This window comes from Alligator mississippiensis, chromosome 1, assembly GCF_030867095.1.
Source record: "Alligator mississippiensis isolate rAllMis1 chromosome 1, rAllMis1, whole genome shotgun sequence".
Lineage (NCBI taxonomy): Eukaryota > Metazoa > Chordata > Crocodylia > Alligatoridae > Alligator > Alligator mississippiensis.
The window spans coordinates 288,717,265-288,741,958 of NC_081824.1; the positions used below are offsets into that span (position 1 = coordinate 288,717,265).

At 43.0% G+C, this 24,694-nt stretch overlaps 1 long non-coding RNA gene across 1 annotated transcript; it reads right to left on the minus strand.

Moving 5' to 3' along the window:
- Nucleotides 1-24,694, minus strand: LOC132247720 (uncharacterized). Its single transcript, XR_009459062.1, has 4 exons — nt 24,296-24,694; nt 15,010-15,147; nt 5,242-5,375; nt 1-2,690 (listed from the first exon to the last, which is right to left on the minus strand). It is a non-coding gene; the product is annotated as an uncharacterized LOC132247720 (long non-coding RNA).

Genomic DNA, 24,694 nt, shown 5'->3' on the forward strand with positions numbered 1-24,694 from the left:
TGATAGTCTTACTATTTTTTGTTTATTGAATTATAAAACACTTTTATTCAAAACACCAAAACAAAATACATTATCCTAGTCTGAAAATCTTGGAATCATAGAAAATTAAAGTTAAAAGTGACATCAGGAGGTCATCTAGTCCAAATCCCTGCTCAAAGCAGGGCTGTCCCCAACTAGATCATCTAGGCCAAAGCTTGGTCTAACTGGGCCTTAAAAAACCTGCAAGGATGGAGCTTCTACCACCTCTCTGGGTAACCTTTTCCAGTGTTTAACTTCCCTCCTAGTGAGAAAATTCTTCCTAATGTCTAACATAAACATCCTTTGCTGCAACTTGAGACCCTTGCTTCTTGTTCTGTCATCTGCCGCCACTAAGAATAGTCTAGTTCCATCCTCTCTGGAACTACCCTTCTGGTAATTGAAGGCTGATATTAAATCCCCTCTCAGTCTTCTCTTCTCCAAGCTAAGTAAGCCCAGTTCCCTCAGCCTCTCCTCAGAAGTCATGTGTCCCAGCTCCCTAACAATTTTCATTGGCCTCCACTGGACTCTCTCCAATATGTCCACATAATTTCTAAGGTGGGGGCCCCAAAACTGAACACAATACTTGAGATGTGGCCTCACCAGTGTAAACAGAGGGGAATAATAACTTCTCTTGATTTGCTGGCAACATTCCTACCAATGCATCCCAACATGCTATTAGCCTTCTTGGCAACAAGGGCATACTGTTGGCTCATTCAGCTTATTCTCCACTGTAACCCCTAGGACCTTTTCTGCAGAGCTGCTGCCCAGCCAGTCAGCCCCCCGCCTGTACTTGTGCATGGGATTGGTCCATCCTAAGTGCAGGGCTTGGCACTTGTCCTTATTGACCTTCATGAGGTTTCTTTTGGTCCTCCAATTTGTCTACATCTCTCTGAAACCTAATCCTACCCTCCAGCATATCTACTACTTCTCCCAGCTTGGAGTTATCCGCAAACTTGTTGAAGGTGCACTTCATCCCATCTTCTGGGCCATTGATGAACTATCATTATTAAACAAATCTAGCCCCAGGATTGACCTGTGGGACACTCCACTTGATACTGACTACAAAACTAGACATTGAGCCACTGATTACTATTTTCTGAGCCCAATATTCCATCCAGTTTTCTACCCAATTTACAGTCTATTCATCCAGCCCATATTTCCTTAGCTTGCCTATGGGAATGTTGTAGGAGACTGTATCAAAAGCCTTGTTAAAATCAAGGTATGCCACATCCACTGGTCTCCTCACATCCACAGAGCCAGTCATCTCATCATAGATGGCAATCAGGTTGGTCAGGTATGACTTGCTTTTGGTGAATCCATTCTGACTGTTTCTAATTACCTTCTCCTCCAAATGTTTAGAAATGGATTCCTTGAGGATCTCCTCCATGACTCTTCCAGGGACTGAGCTGAAGCCGACTCCTTTGCAATTCCCTGGATCCACTTTTTTCCCCTTTTTTAAATGTAGGCACTATATTTCATAGATTCATAGATGCTAGGGTCAGAAGGGACCTCAATTGATCATTGACTCCGACCCCCTGCATAGGCAGGAAAGAGTGCTGGGTTCAGATGACCCCAGCTAGATGCCTATCTAACCTCCTCTTGAAGACCCCCAGGGTAGGGGAGAGCAACACCTCCCTTGGGAGCCCATTCCAGACCTTGGCCACTCTAACTGTGAAGAAGTTTCTCCTAATGTCTAGTCTAAATCTGCTCTCTGCTAGCTTTTGGACATTATTTCCTGTAACCCCCGGGGGCGCTTTGGTGAATAAAACCTCACCAATTCCCTTCTGTGCCCCCGTGATGAATTTATAGGCAGCCACAAGGTCACCTCTCAACCTTCTCTTGCGGAGGCTGAAGAGGTCCAGGTGCCCTAGTCTCTCCTCATAGGGCTTGGCCTGCAAGCCCTTAACCATACGTGTGGCCCTTCTCTGGACCCTCTCCAGGTTATCTACATCCCTCTTGAAGTGCGGCACCCAAAAATGCACGCAGTATTCCAAATGTGGTCTGACCAGCGCCTGATAGATGGGAAGTATCACCTCCTTGGATCGGTTCATCATGCATCTGCTGATGCATGATAAAGTACCATTAGCTTTTCTGATGGCTTCGTCACACTGCCGACTCATGTTCATCTTGGAGTCCACTAGGACTCCAAGATCCCTTTCCGCTTCCGTGCCACCCAGCAGGTCATTCCCTAGGCTGTAGGTGTGCTGGACATTCTTCCTCCCTAGGTGCAGCACTTTGCATTTCTCCTTGTTAAATTGCATTCTGTTGTTTTCTGCCCATTTGTCCAACCTGTCCAGGTCTGCTTGTAGTTGTTCCCTGCCCTCCGGCGTGTGCGCTTCTCCCCACAGTTTTGTGTCATCTGCAAACTTGAACAGAGTACACTTCACTCTCTCGTCCAAGTCGCTGATGAAGATATTGAAGAGTATCAGTCCAAGGACTGAGCCCTGCGGGACCCCACTGCCCACACCCTTCCAGGTCAATACCGACCCATCCACTACAACTCTCTGGGTGTGACCCTCTAGCCAAGTCGCCACCCACCGGACTGTGTAGTCATCCAAGTCACAGCCTCTTAACTTGTTCACCAGTATGGAGTGGGATACCGTATCGAAGGCCTTCCTGAAGTCTAAGTATACGACTTCCACCCCTCCTCCTGTGTCCAGGCGTTTCGTAACCTGGTCATAAAAAGAGACTAGATTAGTCAGGCATGATCTACCTGCTACAAACCTGTGCTGGTTTCCCCTCAGCATAATTTGTCCTGCCGGGCTCTCGCAAATGTGAGCCTTGATAATTTTTTCCAAGACTTTGCCAAGGATGGAGGTGAGACTGACTGGCCTATAGTTGCCTGGGTCCTCTTTCCTCCCCTTCTTGAAAATGGGGACCACATTGGCCCCTTTCCAGTCCTTGGGGACCTGGCCCATGCGCCATGACTGCTCAAATATTACCGCCAGTGGCTGTGCAATGACGTCAGCCAGTGCCTTCAGTACCCTTGGATGAAGCTCATCCGGGCCTGCTGACTTAAAGGCAACCAGTTCCTCCAAGTGACTCTGCACTATCTCAGGGTCTACGCTTGGTAGTCTGGCGTCCTGCTCCTGCCTCTCTACTATCCCAGTGAGAGCCTTGTCCTGCCCCTCACTTAGGAACACTGAGGCAAAGAACTCATTGAGGAGTTCAGCCTTGTCACCCCTGTCCATCACCAATTGCTTCTGCCCATTTAGTAGGGGTCCTATTCCTTCCCTGGGCCTTCCTTTTGCTCCCTATATATCTAAAAAACAGTTTTTTGTTATCCTTTACTTGGGATGCCATCCTCAGCTGCATGGTAGCTTTGGCCTGTCTAACTGCCTCCCTACACGTGTGAGCAGAGGAGGTATACTCCTCTTTGGTAATCTCTCCCCGTTTCCACTTTTTATATGATCCCCTTTTAGTCCACAGGCTGCCTTGGATTTCTCTGGTCAGCCAAGGAAGCCTCCTGGCCCCTTTCCCTCTTTTTCCTCGCATTGGGATCGTCTGCCTCTGTGCCCGAAGGTTCATTTCATTAAGGTACAGCCACCCTTCCTGGGCTCCCATGTCTTCAAAACTCCTACTCTGTAGTGCGTCCTTGACTAATCGCCTGAGCTCATTGAAATCAGCTTTCCTAAAGTCTAGCACTTTCACCCTACTAGTTACCTTACCCACTCAACGTCTTATGATTTGCCCTATTCCAGATATCCAGGACCTCTCCCAATGCCATCAGTTTTCAAAGATGATGACCAGTAGCTCTGCAATCACATTTGTCAATACCATTAAGCATCTTTGGGTGGATCCCATCCTGCCTCATGGATTTGTATATGTTCCACTTTTCCAAATAGTCCCTAAACTGTTTGTTTTTTTTTATCACAGTTCGCTGGTCACTTTCTCACCAAACTATGCAGTAGTCTGGGAGCTGACCCGGCCTGTGAAGACAGAGGTGAAGAAGGCATTGAGTACTTCAGCCTTTTCTGCATCCTCTGTCACTAGGTTGCCTCCCCCATTCAGTAAGGGACTCACACTTTCCCTGATCTTCCTCTTATTGCTAACATACTTGTAGAAACCCTTCTTGTTACCCTTCATGTCTCTTGCTAGCTGCAACTCCAATAACTCTTTGGCCTTCCTGACTTCATCTCTGCATGTCTGAGCAATACTCTTATACTCCTCCCTAATTGTTTGTCCATGTTTCCGCTTCTTATAAGCTTCGTTTTTGTGATTTAATTTAATGGTGAGTTACCTATTAAGCTAAGCTGGTCTTCTGCCATTCATGCTAGGCTTCCTGCACATTGGGATGGTTTGCTCCTGTACTCTCAGTATGGCTTGTTTAATGTACAGTCAGCTCTATTGGACTCCTCTCCCCCTCAGACTGGTTTCCCAGGGGATCCTGCCCATCAGTTCCCTGAGCAAGTCAAAGTCTTCTTTTCTGAAGCCCAGGGTCCTTACTCTGCTACTCTCCTTCCTTCCTTTCCTTAGGATCCTGAATTCAATTAACTCATGGTTGCTGCTGCCCAAATTGCCATCTACTATTATATTCCTCACCAAATCTTCCCTGTTTGTGAGCAGTAGGTCAAGAAGAGCATGGCCCCTAGTTGGCCACTGAAGCACTTGCACCAGGAAGTTGCCCCCAACACTCTCCAAAACCTTCCTAGATTGCCTGCACACTGCTATATTGCCCTTCTAGAAGATGTCAGGGTGATTCAAGTCCCCCATAAGAACCATGGCCTGTGATTGGGAAACTTCCGCTAGCTGATTGAAGAAAGCCTCATCTATCACTTGCTGCTGGTCTAGTGGTCTATAGCAGATCCCCACCATGACATCACCCTTGCTGCTCTCCCCTGACCCTAACCCAGAGACATTGCAGAGGCCTATCTCCTGTTTCATACTGGAGCTCTGAGCAATCATATAGCTCTTTTACATAAAGTGCAATTCCTCCTCCTCTCCTCCCTTGCCCGTCTTTCCTGAATAGTTTATACTCATCCATGACATTGCTCCAGTCATGTAAGCTTTCCCACCAAATCTCTGTTATTCCAATCATGTTATATTTCTGTGACTGTACAAGGACTTTCAATTCTTCCTGCTTGCTTCCCAGGCTCTGTGCATTCATGTACAAGCACCCAAAGTAATTAGTTGATTGCCCGATTTCTCAGTAAGAATGAGAATGCCTCCCCTTTTGCCCACTCCTGCTTGTGCTTTCTCCAGGTCACCCACTTCCCAACTTACCTCAAGGTTTTGGTCTCCATCCCCTGGCAAACCTAGTTTAAAGTCCTCCTCACTAGGTTAGCAAGCCTGTCTGTGAAGATGTTCTTTCCTCTCTTTGTCAGGTGGAGCCTGTGTCTTTCAAGCAATCCTTCCTCCTGGAACAACATCCCATGGTCAAAGAAGACAAAGTCCCACTCGTGACACCACCTGCACAGCCATACATTGATCTGCAGGGTGTGCCCATTTCTGCCTGGGCCCTTTCTCTTGACCAGAAGGATCAAGGAAAATACCACCTGAGCCCCTGTCCCCTTCACCCTTGCACCCAGAGCCCTGTAGTCACTTTTGGTCTGCTCAGGGTCTCCCCAGAAGCATCACTGGTGTCCACATGGATGAGCAGCACAGGGTAGTAGTCAGTGGGCCAAATATGTCTTAGCAATGAGTCTATGACATATCAGATCCAGGCTTCAGCAAGCAGAAGACCACCCAAGATAACAGGTCAGATTGGCAGATGGATGCTTCTGTCTCCTGCAGAAGGAAGTCTCCAACAAACACTTGTTGTTTCTTCTTGGTAGTGGTGGTCTCAAATCTTCCCACTTTCTGGAGGCCTGGCCTCTCCTCCTCCACCAAGCATAGAACATGCTTCTCCCACCCTGCTGCTAAGGCTCCATATCTATTCTACAGATGAACTGCTGTAGGTGGACATGAAGATTAACGCTTGCTGCCAGAGGTTACAAGGTTCCAGCTTCCATGGAATCCATTACCTCCCCTGTCTCTCGTGCTGCCTTTGGCAGTTCTTCAAATGCTGATTTATTTATTTATTTTGGCTCTTTTGTAATATTACAGCCAGTCAAAGATTGGAAAATTTGGTTACTTGAATATTTCATACTGCATGGCTATTCTTACTTCATACTTCCTGATCCTATTGATATCAACTATAGCTTTTGCTATTGACTCAATGGAACCAAAACTTTGGCCTAATAATTATTGAGTACTTACAACTCCTACTTATGTCTGATAAGAATTGCAGATGTTCAGAAACTTTCATCATCAGCTCTTAAGGGCTCATCCTGGCACCACTGAACTTCTTTAATAGCCATTAACTCAAAGAAACAAAAATCAAGTACCCAGGCTTTGATCCTATAAGTTGCTGCACATTATACATGTCCACTGTACCCACAAAGTTTACTATTATACGTCTAGAGTAGCCTATGAAACAATAGACTTTCTATAAACCCCATGTTGTCTCTTCACTTTATTTTTCCTTTCTATATTTTCATCATCCCTAGGCATTAACAACTTGCTAGAAGAATGAGTGCTTAACTTAGGGCCTGAGTTAATATTTATTAAGCACAATTTAAAAATTACAATGCACCTTCCAGTTTGACTGAATAAACCAAAAGTTATCAACAAAAATGAACTGTTTTACAAAAAAATCTCTTCCATTGACATACATCCTTATGACTCAAGGGAGCATTCAGAAATTTAACATGATCCCATGCTAGCCAGGCCAGTGTTGTCCCAAGTGGATATTGTCAGTCTTTTATAACCCTCTGTAGAACAGAACCGTACAACAATGCTTTAGCTTTACATAGTGACGTCAAAACATAATTATATATTTTTCCTATTTAGTTTTTAAATCCTAGTATTAACTGCATATTTTAATAGAAAAATACCAAAAAGTGACTTTCACTTTTGTTGATGGTTTTTATGTGAGACGCTTAAAGGTTATGACTACATCTTCCTTCTTATCTGATATGGACATCCTAATTTCTCAGTGAACTATTGGAAAAATAAACTGGCCCCTCATCTTGTTTCCTTTCCATATCAAATCATTTGATCTTATTGCAACACCAAAGATTGCAATTGGAATGTGCTTGTTTGTTAGCATCACAAAAAAGCACTTGGCAGGTTGTCTGGAGGAAGGAAAAAGCATATCTACATAGCTCTTCAGATAGATTGTTAAGATATGACCACAAAAAAAATGGGAAGGGGTATGCATAAGTAAAATATGCAAATGGTATTAATTTTCTATTGAATAATAAGTTTTGTAACAACTCTTTTTTAAAAAGGCTTGGTAAAATTAATCTCATAGGTACATTTCATGGAGAGATCAACCAAATTTTAAAAATTCAATTCTATTTCTATCTTTTCAGTGTGTTCTAAGAAACCTATGGTATCTCAGAAAAAGATTGTTTGTTTGCTTGTTTACGTTTAATTTCCATTCATAATGTTATGAAATTTGTTTCAAAATAGTTAAATGAGAACCTATGAGTGGTTTTGCTATTTTTATCCAATTACTGTCTTCAGGGCAAAAGGTCCATAGAGCCAGATCAGATTTAAACTGTACTTGTTAAATAGTGTTGCTTTATCAATAAATGTATGTGGGTATCTATCTATATTATGATACATTCCTAAGGTCAGATGATATCATGAAGCTTTTGGGCTTCTTCTCTTTCAAATATTGGATACTTCAAGGAAAAGATGACTATGTAAAGTAATGTTTCCTGATCTCAACACTCCAAATACTTTTAGGCTCCAGCTTCTCATTCATTTCATTTAAATCACATGATTGTTTGAAATTACAAAAATTAACAGGTCTTTACAATACTAGGAACAGAGTACAGAAGACTGTCCCCAACTATCACATCCCAAGGTGTTAAAAACCTCCAAGGATGAAGATTCTACAGCTGCTCGGGGTAACCTGTTCCAGTGCTTTATTAATCTCCTTGTGAGAAAGTTTTTCTAAATATCTAACCTAAACTTCCTTTGCTACAACATGAGACCATTGTTCCTTGTCCTGTCATCTGCCATCACTCAGAACAGTCTAGCTCCATCCTTCAGAACCGCCCTTCAGGTAATTGAAGGTTGCTATTAAATCCCCTCTTAGCCTTCTCTTCTCCAAACTAAATAAGCCCAGTTCCCTCAGCCTCTCCTCAGAAGTCATGTGCCCCAACCCGCTAGCCATTTTCGTTGTCCTCTGCTGGATACCATACATTTTTTCTATATCCTTTCTGTAGTCGGGGACCCAAAATGGGACACAGTACTCCAGATACAGCCTCACTAGTGCTGATAGAAGGGAATAATCACTGCCCTCGATCTGCTGCAATGATCCTACTAATCCAGCCTAGCATGCTGTTAGCCTTTTTGGCAACAAGGGCATACTATTGGCTCATATTCAGCTTATTATCCACTGTAACCACCAAGTCTTTTTCTGCAGAGCTGCTGCTTAGCCAATCAGTCCCCAGCCTGTACTTGCGCATGAGATTGTTCTGTCCTAAGTACAGAACTTTGCACTTGTCCTTACTGAACCCCATGAGATTTCTTTTGGCCCAATCCTCCAATTTATCAAGGTCTCTCTAAATCCTATCCCTACCCCCAGCATATCTACTACTCCCCCCAGCTTGGTGTCATCTGCAGACTTGCTGAGGGTGCACTCTATGCCATCTTCCAAGTTATTGATGAATATATTAAACAAAACCGACCCCAGGGGCACTCCATGTGATACCAGCTACCAACTAAGCATCAGGCCACTGGTTACTACCTCCTAAGCCCAATGCTACAGCAGATTTTCCATCCATCTTACAGTCCATTCATCCAGCCTGTACTTCCCTAGCTTACCTGAGAGAATGTTGTGGGATACCGTATCAAAAGACTTACTAAAATCAAGGTATACCACATCCACTGGTCTCCTCACATCCACAGAGCCAGTCATCTCATCATAGAGATTGGTTAGGCATGACTTGTCCTTGGTAAATCCATACCTACTGTTCTTAAATCGCCACCTTCTCCTCCAAGTGCTCAGAAGTAGATTCCTTGAGGAATAGTCCCTAACCTATTCTTTTACCACTGTTGGCTGCTCACCTCTTCCCCAAACTGTGTTGCCCAGTGCAGTAGTCTGGGAGCTGACCATGCCTGTGAAGACTGAGGTGAAGAAGGCATTGAGTACTTCAGCCTTTTCTCATCAACTGTCACTAGGTTGTCTCCCACATTCAGTAAGGGACCCACCCTGATCTTCCTCTCATTACTGACATACCTGTAGAAACCTTTCTTGTTGCCCTTCACATCCCTTGCTAGCTGCAAGTCCAATTGTGCTTTGGCCTTCCTACTTTCAACCCTGGATGCCTGAGCAATGCTCTTATGCTCCTTCCTAGTTGTTTGTTCAAGTGTCTATTTATAAGCTTTCTTTTTGTGATTTAGTTTACTGAAGAGTTCCCTGTTAAACCAAGCTGGTCTTCAGTTATAGTTCTGAGTCTTCCTGCACATCGGGATGGTTTGTTCCTGCACTCACAGAGATGTTCTTTAATAATCCATTTCTCTGTCTCCATCTTGTACTCACCCATTATATTTAGGGAGATTGGTCTTCAGAATTCAGTACTCAGCCTACCACTAGTACTTGTGGATAAGAAGATCATTGTCAAAATTGCCCTGGTCCTAAGAAAAACAAACTAGATATCAGGGGAGAGCACTATCAGGGAAAAACTAGATATCAGGGAAGAGCAGTATTCTATGAAAATAAGCCATGCTCATGAGTTAACTGAACTACAGTTGCAGAAAGCTGTTCACCAGAGATTTTTAATGTGGTAAAAGCACAAAAAATGAGTTTGCCCTCTTTCTTTGCCAGTTTGGCTCACATCCTGCTTGCCTTGCTCTTTCACACTGTGTTAATCTAAGAACTCTAGCTGGTTGTGGCAAAGGAACTGCTAACCTCAAGAGTGTTCTGGCTTGTTCCTCCTTTGAAACAGCCTATTACAATCAGCATGAAGGAGTGGCAGTCAGTTTGAGAAAAGCTGAGGGGCTGTATCTGTCTCAAAAATATTTCCAGGAATTGAAGATGGAAACTGGATAGTGAGGGATTCCTACAGCTGGAGGAGATGATTTTAACTTTATATGTATTTATTATGGCTCATAAAAGATGGCTCAGGGATGAGAGTCTGCTACTGGCAAAGAGAAGACAAGGAGAAAATTTTAATTCTAAACATACTTATTAACAGTAAGTGTGAGGATGTGGTAAAGAGAAAGAGGTTCTTCATTTTTTAACACATGTGCAGTACCAACCCTGGGTAATATTTGGGCTACAAAAGAGAATCTGCTGAGAGCGGGAGGGCACACAGGAAGATGATTTTTATTAAATGTACTGAGTCAATTTCTCCCCTCTGTTACATGCACGCAGCTCCTATTAAACTCTAAACGGGAGGCCAGCACATGAATTGGAGCATAATTAGACCCTATAAAGTCTGAACATGTTAATCATTATGAAAAGCAAGGTTCAGGGCAAAACTGAGGGATATGCATTTGGGCCAGGAGAAGGGCCAAAGAAATCTATTTTTAAAAATATATGTTTTGTTTATTTTGTATTGTTTCTTGGCAGGAGATAAAAGGTACAGTGCACATGACATGAACGTATAACGTGAATGTTATGCAACATGCATCAGTCTACACTGAGCAACACAAATAAAAATTCCTTCTGCATTGCTTTAAAACAGAGGTTAAAATGAACAGTAATGCTAACAAAAAATATTAAAGCCACCAGTCTTATTGAAGTACACCCAAACTTTTGCAGTGTGATGTTTTTTAACGTTCCCAGAGCAAACAAAATGAAAGCAAAGCAATCGAGCAGCAGTAATCAGTGCAGATAGCACCTCCACTAACAAATGGTACCATTTATTTTAGTGTTAAGGTTCTTGTCTTTTTTATATTATGTTGCTTTCTTTCCGAGTATGCAGGGATAGCTAGGAGGAAGGTAAGACTTGGAGTTGTTACTTATAGTGTTCTACTGGATCCTTCTATTTCTATGTACAAATATGATGTGACCTTACTAATCCAATGGATTTGGCTACCATGACTCCCAAACCTACTTTTTACAGCTAAGGTTCTGCCTTGTTTCTAGTTGGTATCACTGGACTGATTCTTGGAAGTCACTTTGCAAATCAAGCTAACCCTCTCAAAGTTCAACATGCTCAGAACCGAATCCCTTCCCTTTTTCTCAGTCACTTCTGTCAGTACAGCTGTCCTTTCAAACAATCAGCCTCATGTTCTTTGTTCATGTCTAGGCCTTCACAAATGCTGTTGTCTTTCTCATTTTATATTGTTATTCAGACTTTTTCACCCCTCCTGAACTGGAATCACCATAAGGGTCTATTTATTATTACATCCAAGACTCTACCTCATGGCTAGACCACATTGGTGAGCGTGCTACTTGATTTGCTCTGTATTGATTCACAGAAGAACTGAATCATTGCAGCCTCCAGCTACAGAAGCTTAGTTTTGGAAATCTGTGGTTGCAGCCCATATATAGTCTTATATATATATAATTTTTGACTGTTGACCTAGAAGTATGTAAAGATGGAGAGGATATTACCCCCAAATCTTTACTGAGACATGTTGTTTCAATTGGGAAGAATGAGTATGTCAGGACTGTAATGGAAAGAGAAAGGGCCTTCCATTCACTCATTGAGGAAACCAGTGGACGGTCCAGAGTAGCATCTAGTCTTCTAAACCTCCCCCTTCACCTTCCCTGACACAAGGGAGCCTCTAGTAAAAAGAGCCCGCCCAGAAGCTTAGTTAGGGGATTCAGATTCATGGGACATAGATGGAGAAGGGAAGGTTGCTTTAGGTACAGATTATGATATCCACATATGTATTCTTATTCAGACTTGAAAATTACTCATATTTAAAATATCAGTTAAAATATATTTAAATTCTACATTCTTAAAAATTACACAACCACCTGGCTGGGAACTTAGTCACAAACTGTTAAGTAGCAGCTTCTGGGCTGTCATAAACTCTTAACACTTGACTGAATGTTTTCACTTTAGTCTAAATGTGCCAAATGAGTTTCCATGCTAATATAAATGATGCTCCTCAAGTCTTCTGTTTTAAAAAGAATGAGTGGAAAATCAAATTAAAATGAGAAATACTCCTTAACTGCTCCTTAGCAAAGGAGACATTAAAGCTTGCTTAGAGACAACAAAGATTAACTTCTTGTTAAATTATTGGTGCAATTACATAAGTATTCCTCAGTATTCAAGTAAGAAGTGGATCCAAAGCACAAGCCACATCATTAATCTCAGACTATACTGCACGTCTGTATCTGATACAGAAACCTTAGCAAAGCTACTCAGATTTCCTGGGGCAATGTGAAAAAGCCAACAGTGGAGAAGAATAAAAAGAAAAACCATACAATGCAAAGTTTGTTCTCAACATCTGGATCAGAATTATTAAATATTGCTGACTGGGTTACAAACAGTCATAAATGGAACACAATTGTAAAATATGGGTAAACTTCTGACAACAGTCAAAACTGTCATTGGTTTTGACACTGCCTGAAGTAGGGTTAGGACTTCCTCCTGTATGCTGTTTATTTGTTTTAACCCCCTCCCCCCCGCCCAAAACCCCCCCTGTGTTCAAAAGAGATGCACAATACCTCCTCTTTCCAGCTATGATATCAGTGAAATTAACTACTGTCCATTCATAAAGACCCTCAAAATATTTCACTGTTCAGTTTCCACGCATGATATTTTAAAAAAAATTAAGTTTCTTTTTTTCCCAAAAAGTATAAAAGCATAGTTTATTTCTGTTAAGATCCAACATCAAATGTATGAATGCCGTTCTTTGCTACAAAATACCATAGCCCAGTAGTGTAACTGGGGTGGGAGGTATTGGGGAGATTCAGTGGACCATCATACTCCTTCTCTGTCTCTGGCTGTACACACACACACACACACACACACACACAGAAGGGAGATATTTATGTTGCTTATACAGGCTCTGTATTTTTAAAACCAGAATTTAAATTAACAACGTTGAGTAATATGCATCCCTGGTGTGTAGCTTCTATAATTTGGTCAGTATCTCACCATTGCCTTGTTTAGAGCTTTGATGAATAATGTTTACAGAGAGTTGACTAACTTTTCCTAGGAATGTATATGTTGTTTGAGGTTATACTGTGTCCACAGCAACACAACATGGAAATTCCTTGGGTCAGTTGACAAGGTAGTTCAAAGTGGTCATGATCTTGTTGTTCTTCCCCTCAGAGTTATGAGATCAATTCTTTACTCTTCAGGCCTAGAAGACCCTACACATACTGCAGCATAATATGTAATTTAAAGGTCTAATTACACTAGCACCAAGGCTCCACATTTTCTAAGCGTTTAAAGCTCATTTGAGCTTGGTGTAAAAATTCTTCCTATTGGCTGAACTCAGAAACTTCTTTTCTTCATCAAGCAACTGAAAAGTGAAAGCATACAATTTTCATCTGCAAACTGTTAATTTAGTATTTTATGTGGAAGATGAGGATTTTATTTAACTTATTTTCAACTGTCTGCTCCTCACCACAGTCTTATATAACATTTTATTTCCAGCAGGTTCATCTCTCATTAATAATATAGCTTTACTCCTGATATTTTATTTAACAGGAGGAACACTTAAACTCTTGTACTAAAAAAAATTGATCTTCCTCTGCAACAAGAGGAAGATCAGGGAAAGTGCAAGTCTCTTACTAAATAGGGGAAACAACCAAGTGACAGATGATGGAGAAAAGGCTGAAGTGTTCAATGCCTTTTTCACTTCAGTCTTCACAGGCAAGGTCAGCTCCCAGGGAAGCATAGTTTGAGGAGAAGGTGAACAACCAAGAGTGGCAAAAGAACAGGTTAGGGACTATTTAGAAAAGCAGGATATTTACTAGTGCATGGGGCTGGACACAATGCACCTAAGGGTGCTGAGGGAGTTGGATGATGTGAGTGCTGAGCCACTGGCCGTTATCTTTGAAAACAAATGGTGATCAGGAAAAGTCTGAACGATTGGAAAGAGGGGAAATAAATATAGTGGACATCTTTAAGAAAGGGAAGAAGGAGCATTGGCGGAACTACAGTCAGCCTCATCTCAGTCCTTGGAAAAATCATGGAACAGGTTCTCAAGTAATCTAGTTCGAAGCACTTGGAGCAAAAGGTGATTAGGAACAGTCAGCATGAATTCACCAAGGGCAAGTCATGCCTGATGAACCTGATTGCCTTCTTTGATGAAATGACTGGCTCTGTGGATGTGGGGAGACCAGTGGTATGATATACCTTGACTTTATCAAGGCTTTTAATATGGTTTCCCAAAACATTCTTGCAAGCAAGCTATGGAAGTATGTGTTGGATGAATGAATTGTAAGGTAGATAGAAAACTGGTTGGATCATTAGACTCAAAGGGTAGTAATCAATGGTTTGATGTCTAATTGCCAGCTGGTACCAAGTGGAGTGCCCCAAAGTTCAGTCTTGGGGCCAGTTTTGTTCAATATCTTCATCAATGACCTGGAAGATCCAACACTAAATTTTCTATGGTTCTATGATCTCATAAAAATACCTGAAACCTATCTGATATCTTTAGCAGTGAGATTACACAGTAGTTAAGCGGCATGCATACCTAGACTCTGATCCTGCTAAGATTTACGTGTATGTGCTTAACTTTATAACGTGACTGTTAGTGGGGGCCAACCTTTTTGGCAGATATGGCATAAGAGATCCTTGTCACCGCTTTGTATAATATGAAGGAATTTTTCAAAACATGTCCATTTCAGGAAAGTCAGCAAGATCCTTTTGAGTGTTTTTGGTGAGGAAGTGGTGGTGTCTGGCAGCCACATTGCATGTACCATTGAGGTTAATGGAAAAAAAAAAATACCATCCTAGCAATTGGACTGGAGTGAGTACATTGGTTGGGGCCCAGCAAGGAGCATTCTGTGGGAACTCTCTGTGAACAGGGGCACAGTCTCGTTAACTGAAATGAATTGTCCCTTTATACAGCACTGACCAGGGCTAAATGAGCTTTGGTTCCTGCTGGTAGATTGATGACATATCCATGCAGTGTCCCAGGAACTGAAGGAGGTTGAGGTGAAATCTGGATAACTCTTCTCTTAGCCAGAGGCATACATCCTGCTCTGAGTGACTGCTGGGAAAAAGAAATAACACAAAATCTGTTGGATATAGCTAGAGGCTCCAGAAAAGGTTGATTTAACTGCTGCTAACCAGATTCAGAATACAAGAAGTATCAAGGATGCTGAAGTGGATTATTTTATTCACTCCTGAGGAGCATTACACACACATGCACACATTCAACATACATACATACATACATTCATATGTAGACAGGATAGTTAAAACATTTCACAATTGAAGCCTTGGAGTCAAGAGAATATTAACAGATTTATCCAGATCCAGGTCATTTTTTTCGTATTAGTAAGGACTATTCCACAGAAGGATGCAGAATGCTGTCATTCCAGGACCGCTCTATCTCCATGAAAGGAGTCAACATCCAATTATTCATAAGCTAAAAATAAGTACAAAAGTGTTCTATGTTGCCTTTCTGGAAAATCCTAGTTTAGAACATAGTAGCCATTAGGGGTATGATATAATAGTTCCATAGGTCAATGAAACAGAAACAAAGCTGATTTCTGTAATGTTATCAAGATTCAGATGTAATGAGTATATCAGTATTGTATGGGTGCATCTGTTTGGCAGTGAGTGCAGCTTACTTAGGCATATCAGTGTTTTCTTTAAACTTTGGGCACAGACAGAAGTGCTTTGCAGGATGCATTCTGAGTCACAACAATCCCCAGACCAAACAGAAGTTCACTGTTGGGTCTGGGGGGAGCTGCGGTTGAGGAACCCAGCTGCTGCCTGCCAGCCTGCAGCTGGTTTCCCATAGCAATGGCCCCTCCTCCCTTCCAGATGGGACATTGTTTTCAGAATGGGAGAGGGGAAAATGGAGCAGAGGGAGCTCATTCTAGGGGTTCCCCAGCTGGCACTGGAGGATGGGGCAAGTGTATTGGAACACCCCCTCCCCCCCCAAGGTGGGGGGCTCCAAGTCCCCCATTCCACCCTCCAGCACTGCCTGAAAAAATACCCAAGACCAAACGCCCTCTACTCCCTTTCCCCCCTCCCATTCTGAAGACAGCTGAAAGGCTGGGAGGCAGGCAGACGCAATTTATTGAAGATGCTATGGTTTGAAATGTCTTCATCTGACCCTTCATGCAATAAGGGTTCAGATTTTCATGGGATTGGGCCCTTTTAAAGCACTTTGCAGCTTTTCACTTCTGTTTGGTCATGGCTATACACCATTTTCAGGGCCCAGATCAGGCAGATATTGTCGCTTCTTTCTGTTCCTTTTAAAACACCAGTTTGGGTGCTGGCAGCACTGTAGGTACAGCACTAGACAACTCTTTATGGGCTACAACAGCCAGCCCAAAAAAACTTGATACATGCTTGAGGAGCTACCCCTTGCTGAGCTCAATACTTCTGTAGTTACAATGCTAGCAAACAGATAGTCAGGTATGTCTAACAGGAGCTGCAGATATGGCAGTACATATAGATCCCATGTGACCTGCTCAGTAAAGGAAGTTTTGCTTTATTAGAACGTCTGAACTGATCTAACATATTAACAGTTTTGGGAAAGGGAAGAGGTTTGGAGAACGTTTCAATACAAGAAACCCACTTACACTGCTTCAGTAACTATACATCCTGTTTCCAAGGAAGATGTAAGCTTGATTTGCTAAGCTGAGAGATCAAAAACATAATGAATTGTTAAAAGCCTCTAAGAAGGGATGCCAGAGGGTGCTTAAGAAGAAAAACTGAAGAAGAAAGGAAGGAAAAAAGAGGATTTCTTTGACATAAATCTGAAAAAGCACAGGCCTTCTCAAAACTAAGAAAAAGTAACCCTTAAGGAAAAGTCACAGATGCTTACCATCTACTTTGCTGTTTTTAAGAGGTGTTTTCTTAGAAATGATTTTATTATAGTAAACAACTCTTTAAGAAGAGTTTTTGCTCACTGATTACCAACTATCATTGCCCCAGAGGGAACAGCGCTAAAGAGTCTGAGCTGAAGTCAGACCTCTCTGTGGACCAAGACCATATCATGGTGGAGAGGCTTGTGTGTCCCAGTGCTCCTCAGAGCTCTGCCATCCAGACTCTCATGCTCCTGGCAGGATCACCCATGGCAAACTAGCCTGAGGGGAGGTTCCAGATAAACTACAGTCCAACCCCAAGTCCTCAATGACAGATCAGGCAGAAGAACATGTTAAGATCTCAAAGGCTGTAAAGACAGAAGAAGGCTGCAGCAAAATGGAGGTCTTCTGTCTTCTTGGATTCTCTTTAGCCACTGGGTCAAGATGTGTCACTATATTAAGATCATGTGGTTGTTGTTCCCATGCACCAGCTTCCTCACATTAAACAGTCACATTCAGGCTTCTACCACAGAAAACAACAATTTCCGATGTCAACCTTCAAAAGCTGTATAGCGATGGACCAATGGCAACAGAGAAATGACCAGTGAATCCAGCAGTTTCCAGATGTGAATCTGCACACAGGTAGCAGTATCTTAGTGGTCTTCTTGCACCTGGATCATAAAGTATCTTCTCCTTGTACTTGGGTTCTAGCAGATCCAAGACAAATCCATTTGTCATCCAAACTGGGGTCAAGCAAAAATGCGTCATCACTCCAATTCTGTTCTCCATGTATTGGCTGTCATCCTTGTTCTCATTAAGGACTGCCTCCCTTCTGGAATCAACATTAAATACATCATGGATGAAGGGGTTTTCAAATCTGGGACATTTTTGATCAAAGATTAAGGTAATCAAAATAGCTATGATGAACCTTCAACATAGTGATGACTATGCTATCCTTCTGCATGCTGAGGAAAACCTGTAAGAGATTAATTGCTCTGTCAGTCTGCTCCAGGCCATGAATGTGACCCCTCTCCTCAGACTGCCATCAAGTGAAGGACCCCTGGTAGCCACCTCTTAGAGAGCAAAAATTGATGAGGAGATCCAGCACAGGATCCAGTGCACAAGTACCTCCTTCAGGAAATTGCTAAGGTGTTTGTCTACATGTGTATTAGAACTAGGAGCAGTTTACTCGTGAGCAAATGCTCCCGTGCAGGCATCCACACATGCAGAAAAGTGGAAGCAGATTTGCTGCTAATCACAGCAAAGTGCTCACATTTCCTGGGGCCCTGCAATGGGTCCATGCCAACACCAGGGAGAGCTCTACGCTCCTCCTGGGTGCTAGCCCAAGGGCTGACAGGGAGCATTAGACCAGAAGACAGCTGAGACATTGCATCCTGTCCCCAGGGGCTGCCTGCTGCTGGTGTGGGGACAATGTCCCCCTCCCCCATCAGGAGGAAGCTCCTAGCCCCAGCTCCCTTACTGGGGGCAGGGGACTTAAAAAGAGCTGCAGGGGACGAGCAGGTTCCAGCTCCCTGACCAGATCCACTGGCAGGTAAGCTAGCTTGCTGCTAGCTGCCCCATTGGCAGATTTGGGCAGGAGGCTGGGACCTGTCCCACCCCTGCAGCTCTTTCCAAGCCCTGCACCTTGATCATCCAATTCGGTCACAAGGCTGAGACATGCCCCTGACCAGGACAGTTCTCAGCCCCTGCTCTGTTATTGCGGGGTGGGGTCTGGAGAGCCTGTTTCCCGCTCAGCTCCATGTTCATGGAGCTGGGCGGGAAACAGGCTCCCAACCTATTCCATGCTCAGCTCTGCAGAGCTGGGAGGGGAACAGGCTCATCAGCCTGTTCCCCACCCAGCTCCATGATCACCGAGCTGAGCAGGGAATACGCTCCCCAGCCCCTGCCAGCAGGGAGCTCCCAATGCCAGCTCCATGGTCATGGGACTTTGGCTGGGAGATAAGGCTCTCCCAGCACTGGCCCTGCTGTCACGGACCTGGTGCTGGGAGATAAGGATCTCCCAGCACCCTGCTCCCTGATCACAGTCTCAGAGTGGAGGCTTGGAGTTCCCTGCTGTTGGGGCAGGGGGATATAATCCATGTCCAGGCCCTGGTGGCAGAGCCCTTCCCAACAGCAGGCAGCTCTCAGGGGCAGGGAGCAATCTCCCACCCCTGCTGCCTGGCTGACTAGGAGCAGATTTGATCCCCATCAGGCATCTACATGAGTGCTACTGTGCAGTAACTAATCACAATTCTCTACTTGGATTTGCAGGTAGAAAATTTACTCTCAATTAACAAAGTTTACTGAGCAGTAAGCATGTTTATGTGTAGACATGCATACTTACTGTGCAATAAACTATACTACTGAGCAGTAAAGCATCTTGTGTAAACACACCCAGTGTGTTTTTTATTGATTGTGATCTTTGGCAAGACACCAACATTCAAGCCTACATTAAAAGTCACCATCCCTGCGCTGCTCTACAGATGTGAAAGATGCGTGACCTACTGTCATCATCTCAAGAGCCTGGAGAGAGAACCAATGATGCCCCCGGAAAAATCCCCCACATCAAATGGGAAGATTGCTGCATGGATGCCAGCAGAATTGCTGAAGCCAGTGTTACCAGGCTTATGGTGGTGATCCTCAGACACCAGCTTCTCTGGATTAGACATTGTGTGAGGATGCCCAGCTTGACTCCCAAAACAACTGCTCTGCTTCCAGTTTAGTTGCAGGCTGAGATCTCACCGTGGCCAGAGGAAATGCTACAAAGATACAATGAAGGCATTCCTCAAGAAAATGGATGCAACATCAAGAGCTGGGAGAAGCTGGTTGCTGACTAACTAAAATGAAACTGCAACCTCATATAAGCAGCAGCCTGCTTTGAGGTAAATTGTCTTGCCCTTGAAGCAGAGAAGAGACAGCAGAAGAGTAAAAGAAGAGCGTTCACAGCCTATTGCTTACTCTCCTCTGCAGAAAGATCTGTAACTTCTGTGGACAGATCTGTGCCTCAACAATTGAATTTTTTAAAGTCACCAGAATGAGCCATTGTAGACATCATTCACAAATCAAGGGATTGTTGATGATGAAGTCAGACCTGCTGGAGGAATCACAGTTAGAACCGGCAGGCTGCAACCCACTATGAGAAATCACGTGATTGCAACCTGCACCGAGACTGCTGGAGATCTCATCTTTGATGAGGAATGCACTTACTGGAACCAGGAGTCATAGGTGCTGTCTGCCCTGTCACTGTGACAATTCATATTGTACAAGGTCACCCTAGAAAAGACTGACAGGTTTAATGGGGATTAACAAGATATTCATGTCAACCCATTAGTTCTATAGTGGAGATGTGTAATACTACATTAAGCTCTTTAGCATGCTCTAAAATTCTACAGTAATATTCCTCTTTAAATTATATGTGCTTAGAGCAGAACAGTGTTCTGGCCATGTTCTACCCCTCTCCTAGATAGACATCCTAGTAATACTGCTGTCCTGAAGAAGGTGTTTAATAGCTTATTCTAGGGGAATGTTCTTTCCAGTTAATGTAGTTTGAGTGGCACAGAGAAATAAACTGGATCTGAGAATCTGGCCCAATGCATCGAGAGCAATGTGTTCAGAGAAAGAAGAAAACTTATCTGCTGCAAGACATTCTGCTGACAGCTAGCTAGACGGTATAGATATCACTAGCCATATAAAACCAGAGGCACAATATCTAGCATTCTCCCTTAGCGGCTCAAATCAGCCAAACTATTCATGTAAACAAATTAACTTGGAAAGTAATTAAGAAAAGGAATTATTTTTTTAGAAATCAGATATAATAGGAAATAAACTATAATTAGTAGTGATGTGTTCACATTTTTATGGAAAAGCAAGGGGCTTCTGTTTAACAATATTAAGTTTTCCACTTTTCAGATTCTTTCTCTTAGAAAAAGTCAAAATAAAGGAAACGAGCTTATTTGGATATAACTGCCATTATAAGCCAAATATGACAAATTACATTTACTATATAATCTGTACATTCAGTCCCCAAGGAAGAAAGCTTTTTTTTTCTATAATGACCCTAAACTTTGGATGTCAAACACCAGAAAAATGCAATTATATTACTGCATTCCAAAAAGATACCATGAGTCTTTTAACAATTGGAACAGATTACGATCAAGTTCAAGGTAGATGACATTTCCCATGACCTCCACTGAAGTCTTCAGATGTCCTTTCTCTTGCTTTGGTTCATTTCTATATGCTTTCTCTGGACTTTTCTTTGGGCTGACACTTAGGGTCAAAACAGGCTTATAGTTTGCACTGTTACTTCTAATCTTTTCTCGTCCGAGTGAGATCAATGCAGCTGTTTTTTTGTTTTGTTTCTTTGTTTTATTTTGGAACACCCTGACACTGTGTCACCTACTAGAGTGCTGAAGTGTTGTGGGAAACACCCAACATATTTTAAGACATCAACATGTATTTTTGAAAATGTGTATCTTCTTTGCAGGTCAGTTGACTAAAATTCAGTTTGAATCACCACAGAAAAATGGTTATAGATAAGCAGACCCTTCCTTTAAAAGAAAATAGAAATGTACATCTAAGGATATTTTTAGCTTTAGGAATGTTTTATGCCATTTGAAAAGAGGTTGGGAAATATTTATTCACTCAGTATTTCCACTTTGGCTCTAAGGAGTCCACCACCATTTCCAAAAAGGGATAACTGCTTCAAACAAAATTGAAAAAAAAATGGACAAACAGCAGTCAGCTATTTCTGCAAGCTTGTTAGTTGCTTGCAAGCTCTGGAATCAAATACATGGCCTTATTTAATTCCTACAATGCATGTTTGTTACATTCACTAGAGCACTCTGCAACACTGCTCATTTAGTATTGTTGGTAATTACACTTTTTCATCAACCCAGGGAAGATTCTTTCTACAGACAAAGTTTCAGCATGATAAATAGGAGAACTACTATAATTAAGACCCAATACAAATAAGGGAAACTAGTTTCCCAGCAGGGCATTGAGCTACACCTATAACATGTAGGCCCTAAGGGTACATACATACATTACCTTTCAACCAGGGGGAACTGCAGTCCCACTGCTTGAAATGCTTTGTGTACAAGTGTTCACGGCCTTTCAACCATTAAAAAAAATGGCCAATGAGGTGGAAATCTCCACTGCATTGGACAGGATTGAAGTGCTAATAAACTGTCATGCAAGCGTTTGAACAAATGCTTGCACACAACCCTAATTCATTGGGGATTCAGAGATGCCTTAAAGGTATGCTCTGCTCCCACCCTCTGCCTCTTCCCTTCAGGAAGATGCTCTGTGAGTTCGGCTGTGCTCTGGTGCTGCAGCCCAAGTGACAGAGAGCCCCTTCCAGCCATACTCCACAGCTCAGAAACTGTGGAGCTGTCAATGGCATTGACCAAACCCTGGCCCCAAGTGCCCTTAACCCCTGCCCACTCCCACAAGCTGGACTCATCCCATCCCTGCCCAATATGGTCCCTGTCAACTCCTGCCATACCCCCAGCACAGCCCACCTCCTGCTCCATTCTCTCCCCCTACTCATGGGCCCTACCTGGACACTGCGCCATGTCTGTGGAAGGGACAGGTTCTCAGGTTCTAGTGAGGCCAGATCCCTGTAGATTTTGGACAGGAGGTCATAGCATCTGGCAAACTGATCCCACACCTTCCACCTTCAGTTCCTAGCCCCAGACTGCAGGGATTTCATCTCCATGGTGCCCAGGGACTTTGCACCCACCCCTCACACATGTACAGGGGCCACCTCTACCCACCATGGGGACTGGAGACCCCAGACTGACCCCACCCCTCCTACAGGCACTGCCTACCTCCATTCCTCATAGGGACCAGAGGCTCCATTCCAAATCCTACCTCCTAAAATGCAGAAGCATGAGCATAGACTGCCCTGCCCCTATTCCTGGCCCCCTGGACACTCCCCCTATAGATCCTACCTGAATTGCCGACAAGCAAAGAGTGAGGAGCTGTGCTGGATCTGACAGCTCTGGGTCTGCTGTCTGATAGCTGAGAAAGTGGTGGGGTGTTTTGGGGAAGTGGGGCTGGCTCTGTTGGCCTCCAATCATTCAGCCCTGACCTGTGCCCTAGGTCTGTCGCCTCTATCCAGGCAGACAGAAGAGCCTATAAAGCATGCTAGAAGGTGTACTCTGGGCTGCCCTGGCTAGGTGCTTTTAGTATTGAAGTCTGCCAGCAGAGCTCGCAGGCAACCCTTTTCACAGTCCAATGTAGAGGGCATACCTCCTCCATATCACTAATCCCTTGGCCACATAAACAAAAGTGTAAAAGAGTTAAAGCAAACATTTAATGGACACCTGCTTCAGGGGATTTTAGGGTCAAATCCATCTTTATGTTTATTTTTTCTCATTGAAAACTGTTTAAACAATTACATTTTTCATATTTTTCAGTCAATTCTTAATGATTTATGTCATGTTAGTTTCCACTACTACTGCCATTGTGGCCAAAACCTCATAATTTCATAGATGGATAAACTGTATAATACAGACTCCATGTAGCCTAATTTTCTCAAATGAAAAAAAGTGTATACTGTCCAAAGATTGGAGAGCTGATAACAATAACAATGGTTTTGGCTAATAGATGGTAATACGCTATTTATTTAGCAAAGTAGATACTTGAGTTTAAGCACATTGAATAGTCAATGGGATTATTCATATACTTGAAGTACCTTCATGAATCAAGGCCTTATGAGAAAAAAAAACAGAAGAGAAGGAAAGACTTTCAGGAATAATTAAACACGAAAAATAAAGAAGTCTATGGGAGACTTTTTCATGCTTCACATGAGTCACATAGAAATGTAAGAGTTTGCAACTTCCTTATTGGTTTCATATTGAGGTTCAGGAGTTCAAATGAGTATTGTCAATGTGGAACAGTGGTGCAGTGTTATTCCACCGAAGTCAAGGAGACTACTTATGTCACTGAAGTTAAATAAATACTTAAGTACCATGCTGATGTGTCTTGAATAACAAATGCCTGCTCCCTAGACCATTTCAACCATCACTGAATAAAAGACACAAACAGCCCTAGAAATGAGGGTCCAGAGCTTACCTCTAAGGTGGATACCCTAATTGTTAGGTTGTAGTCATGCTCCCTACTGTGCTCTTTTTCTTGACCAAGTTTTTTTTTAATTCTTTCTACACAGATGCACAGCCTCAGAGGAAGAGATGGGGAACAACCATGCTAGAACACGGTTGTCAAAGATAAGTGAAAAGTAGGTTTGAATACCTTGAGACTGAGCAGGTCCTAGAACTTACTTTTGGACAGGTGTTCTAACCCCTAAACTACTTCATAAAAGAAAAAGAGCATAGCCATTATTTTATAAAAGAAGGAAAGGATGTAGGTGCTTACCTGCAAGAAATGTTTAGGACCATTGATTCTCAGTGAAGGAAGGAACCTTTTCACAGCCATGAATATCAGGGACACTGAGCAGGGGGCCAGGCTAAGGCAAATACTGCCATAGCCACACCTGCAACAAGCCCCAACTGGAACTCTGCTCCAGTTTAGGAGCAGCAGGCATTCTGATTGGCTGTTGGGAGTACCAGTATTTTACACCAGTTAGGACCCTAGATCTCCAGGCCATTCAACAGTTCTGCTGTGGCAAATTTCCTTGTTCCTGACCTGGGGAAGAAAAACAAGACGACAACGACGGGAGAAGTGTACAAAAGAGAGAAGAATGAATGGAACAGTAATAAGATCACACAGTTATAATAGTTCTATTAACTTATTAGTTGTTGTTCTGGTATGAGC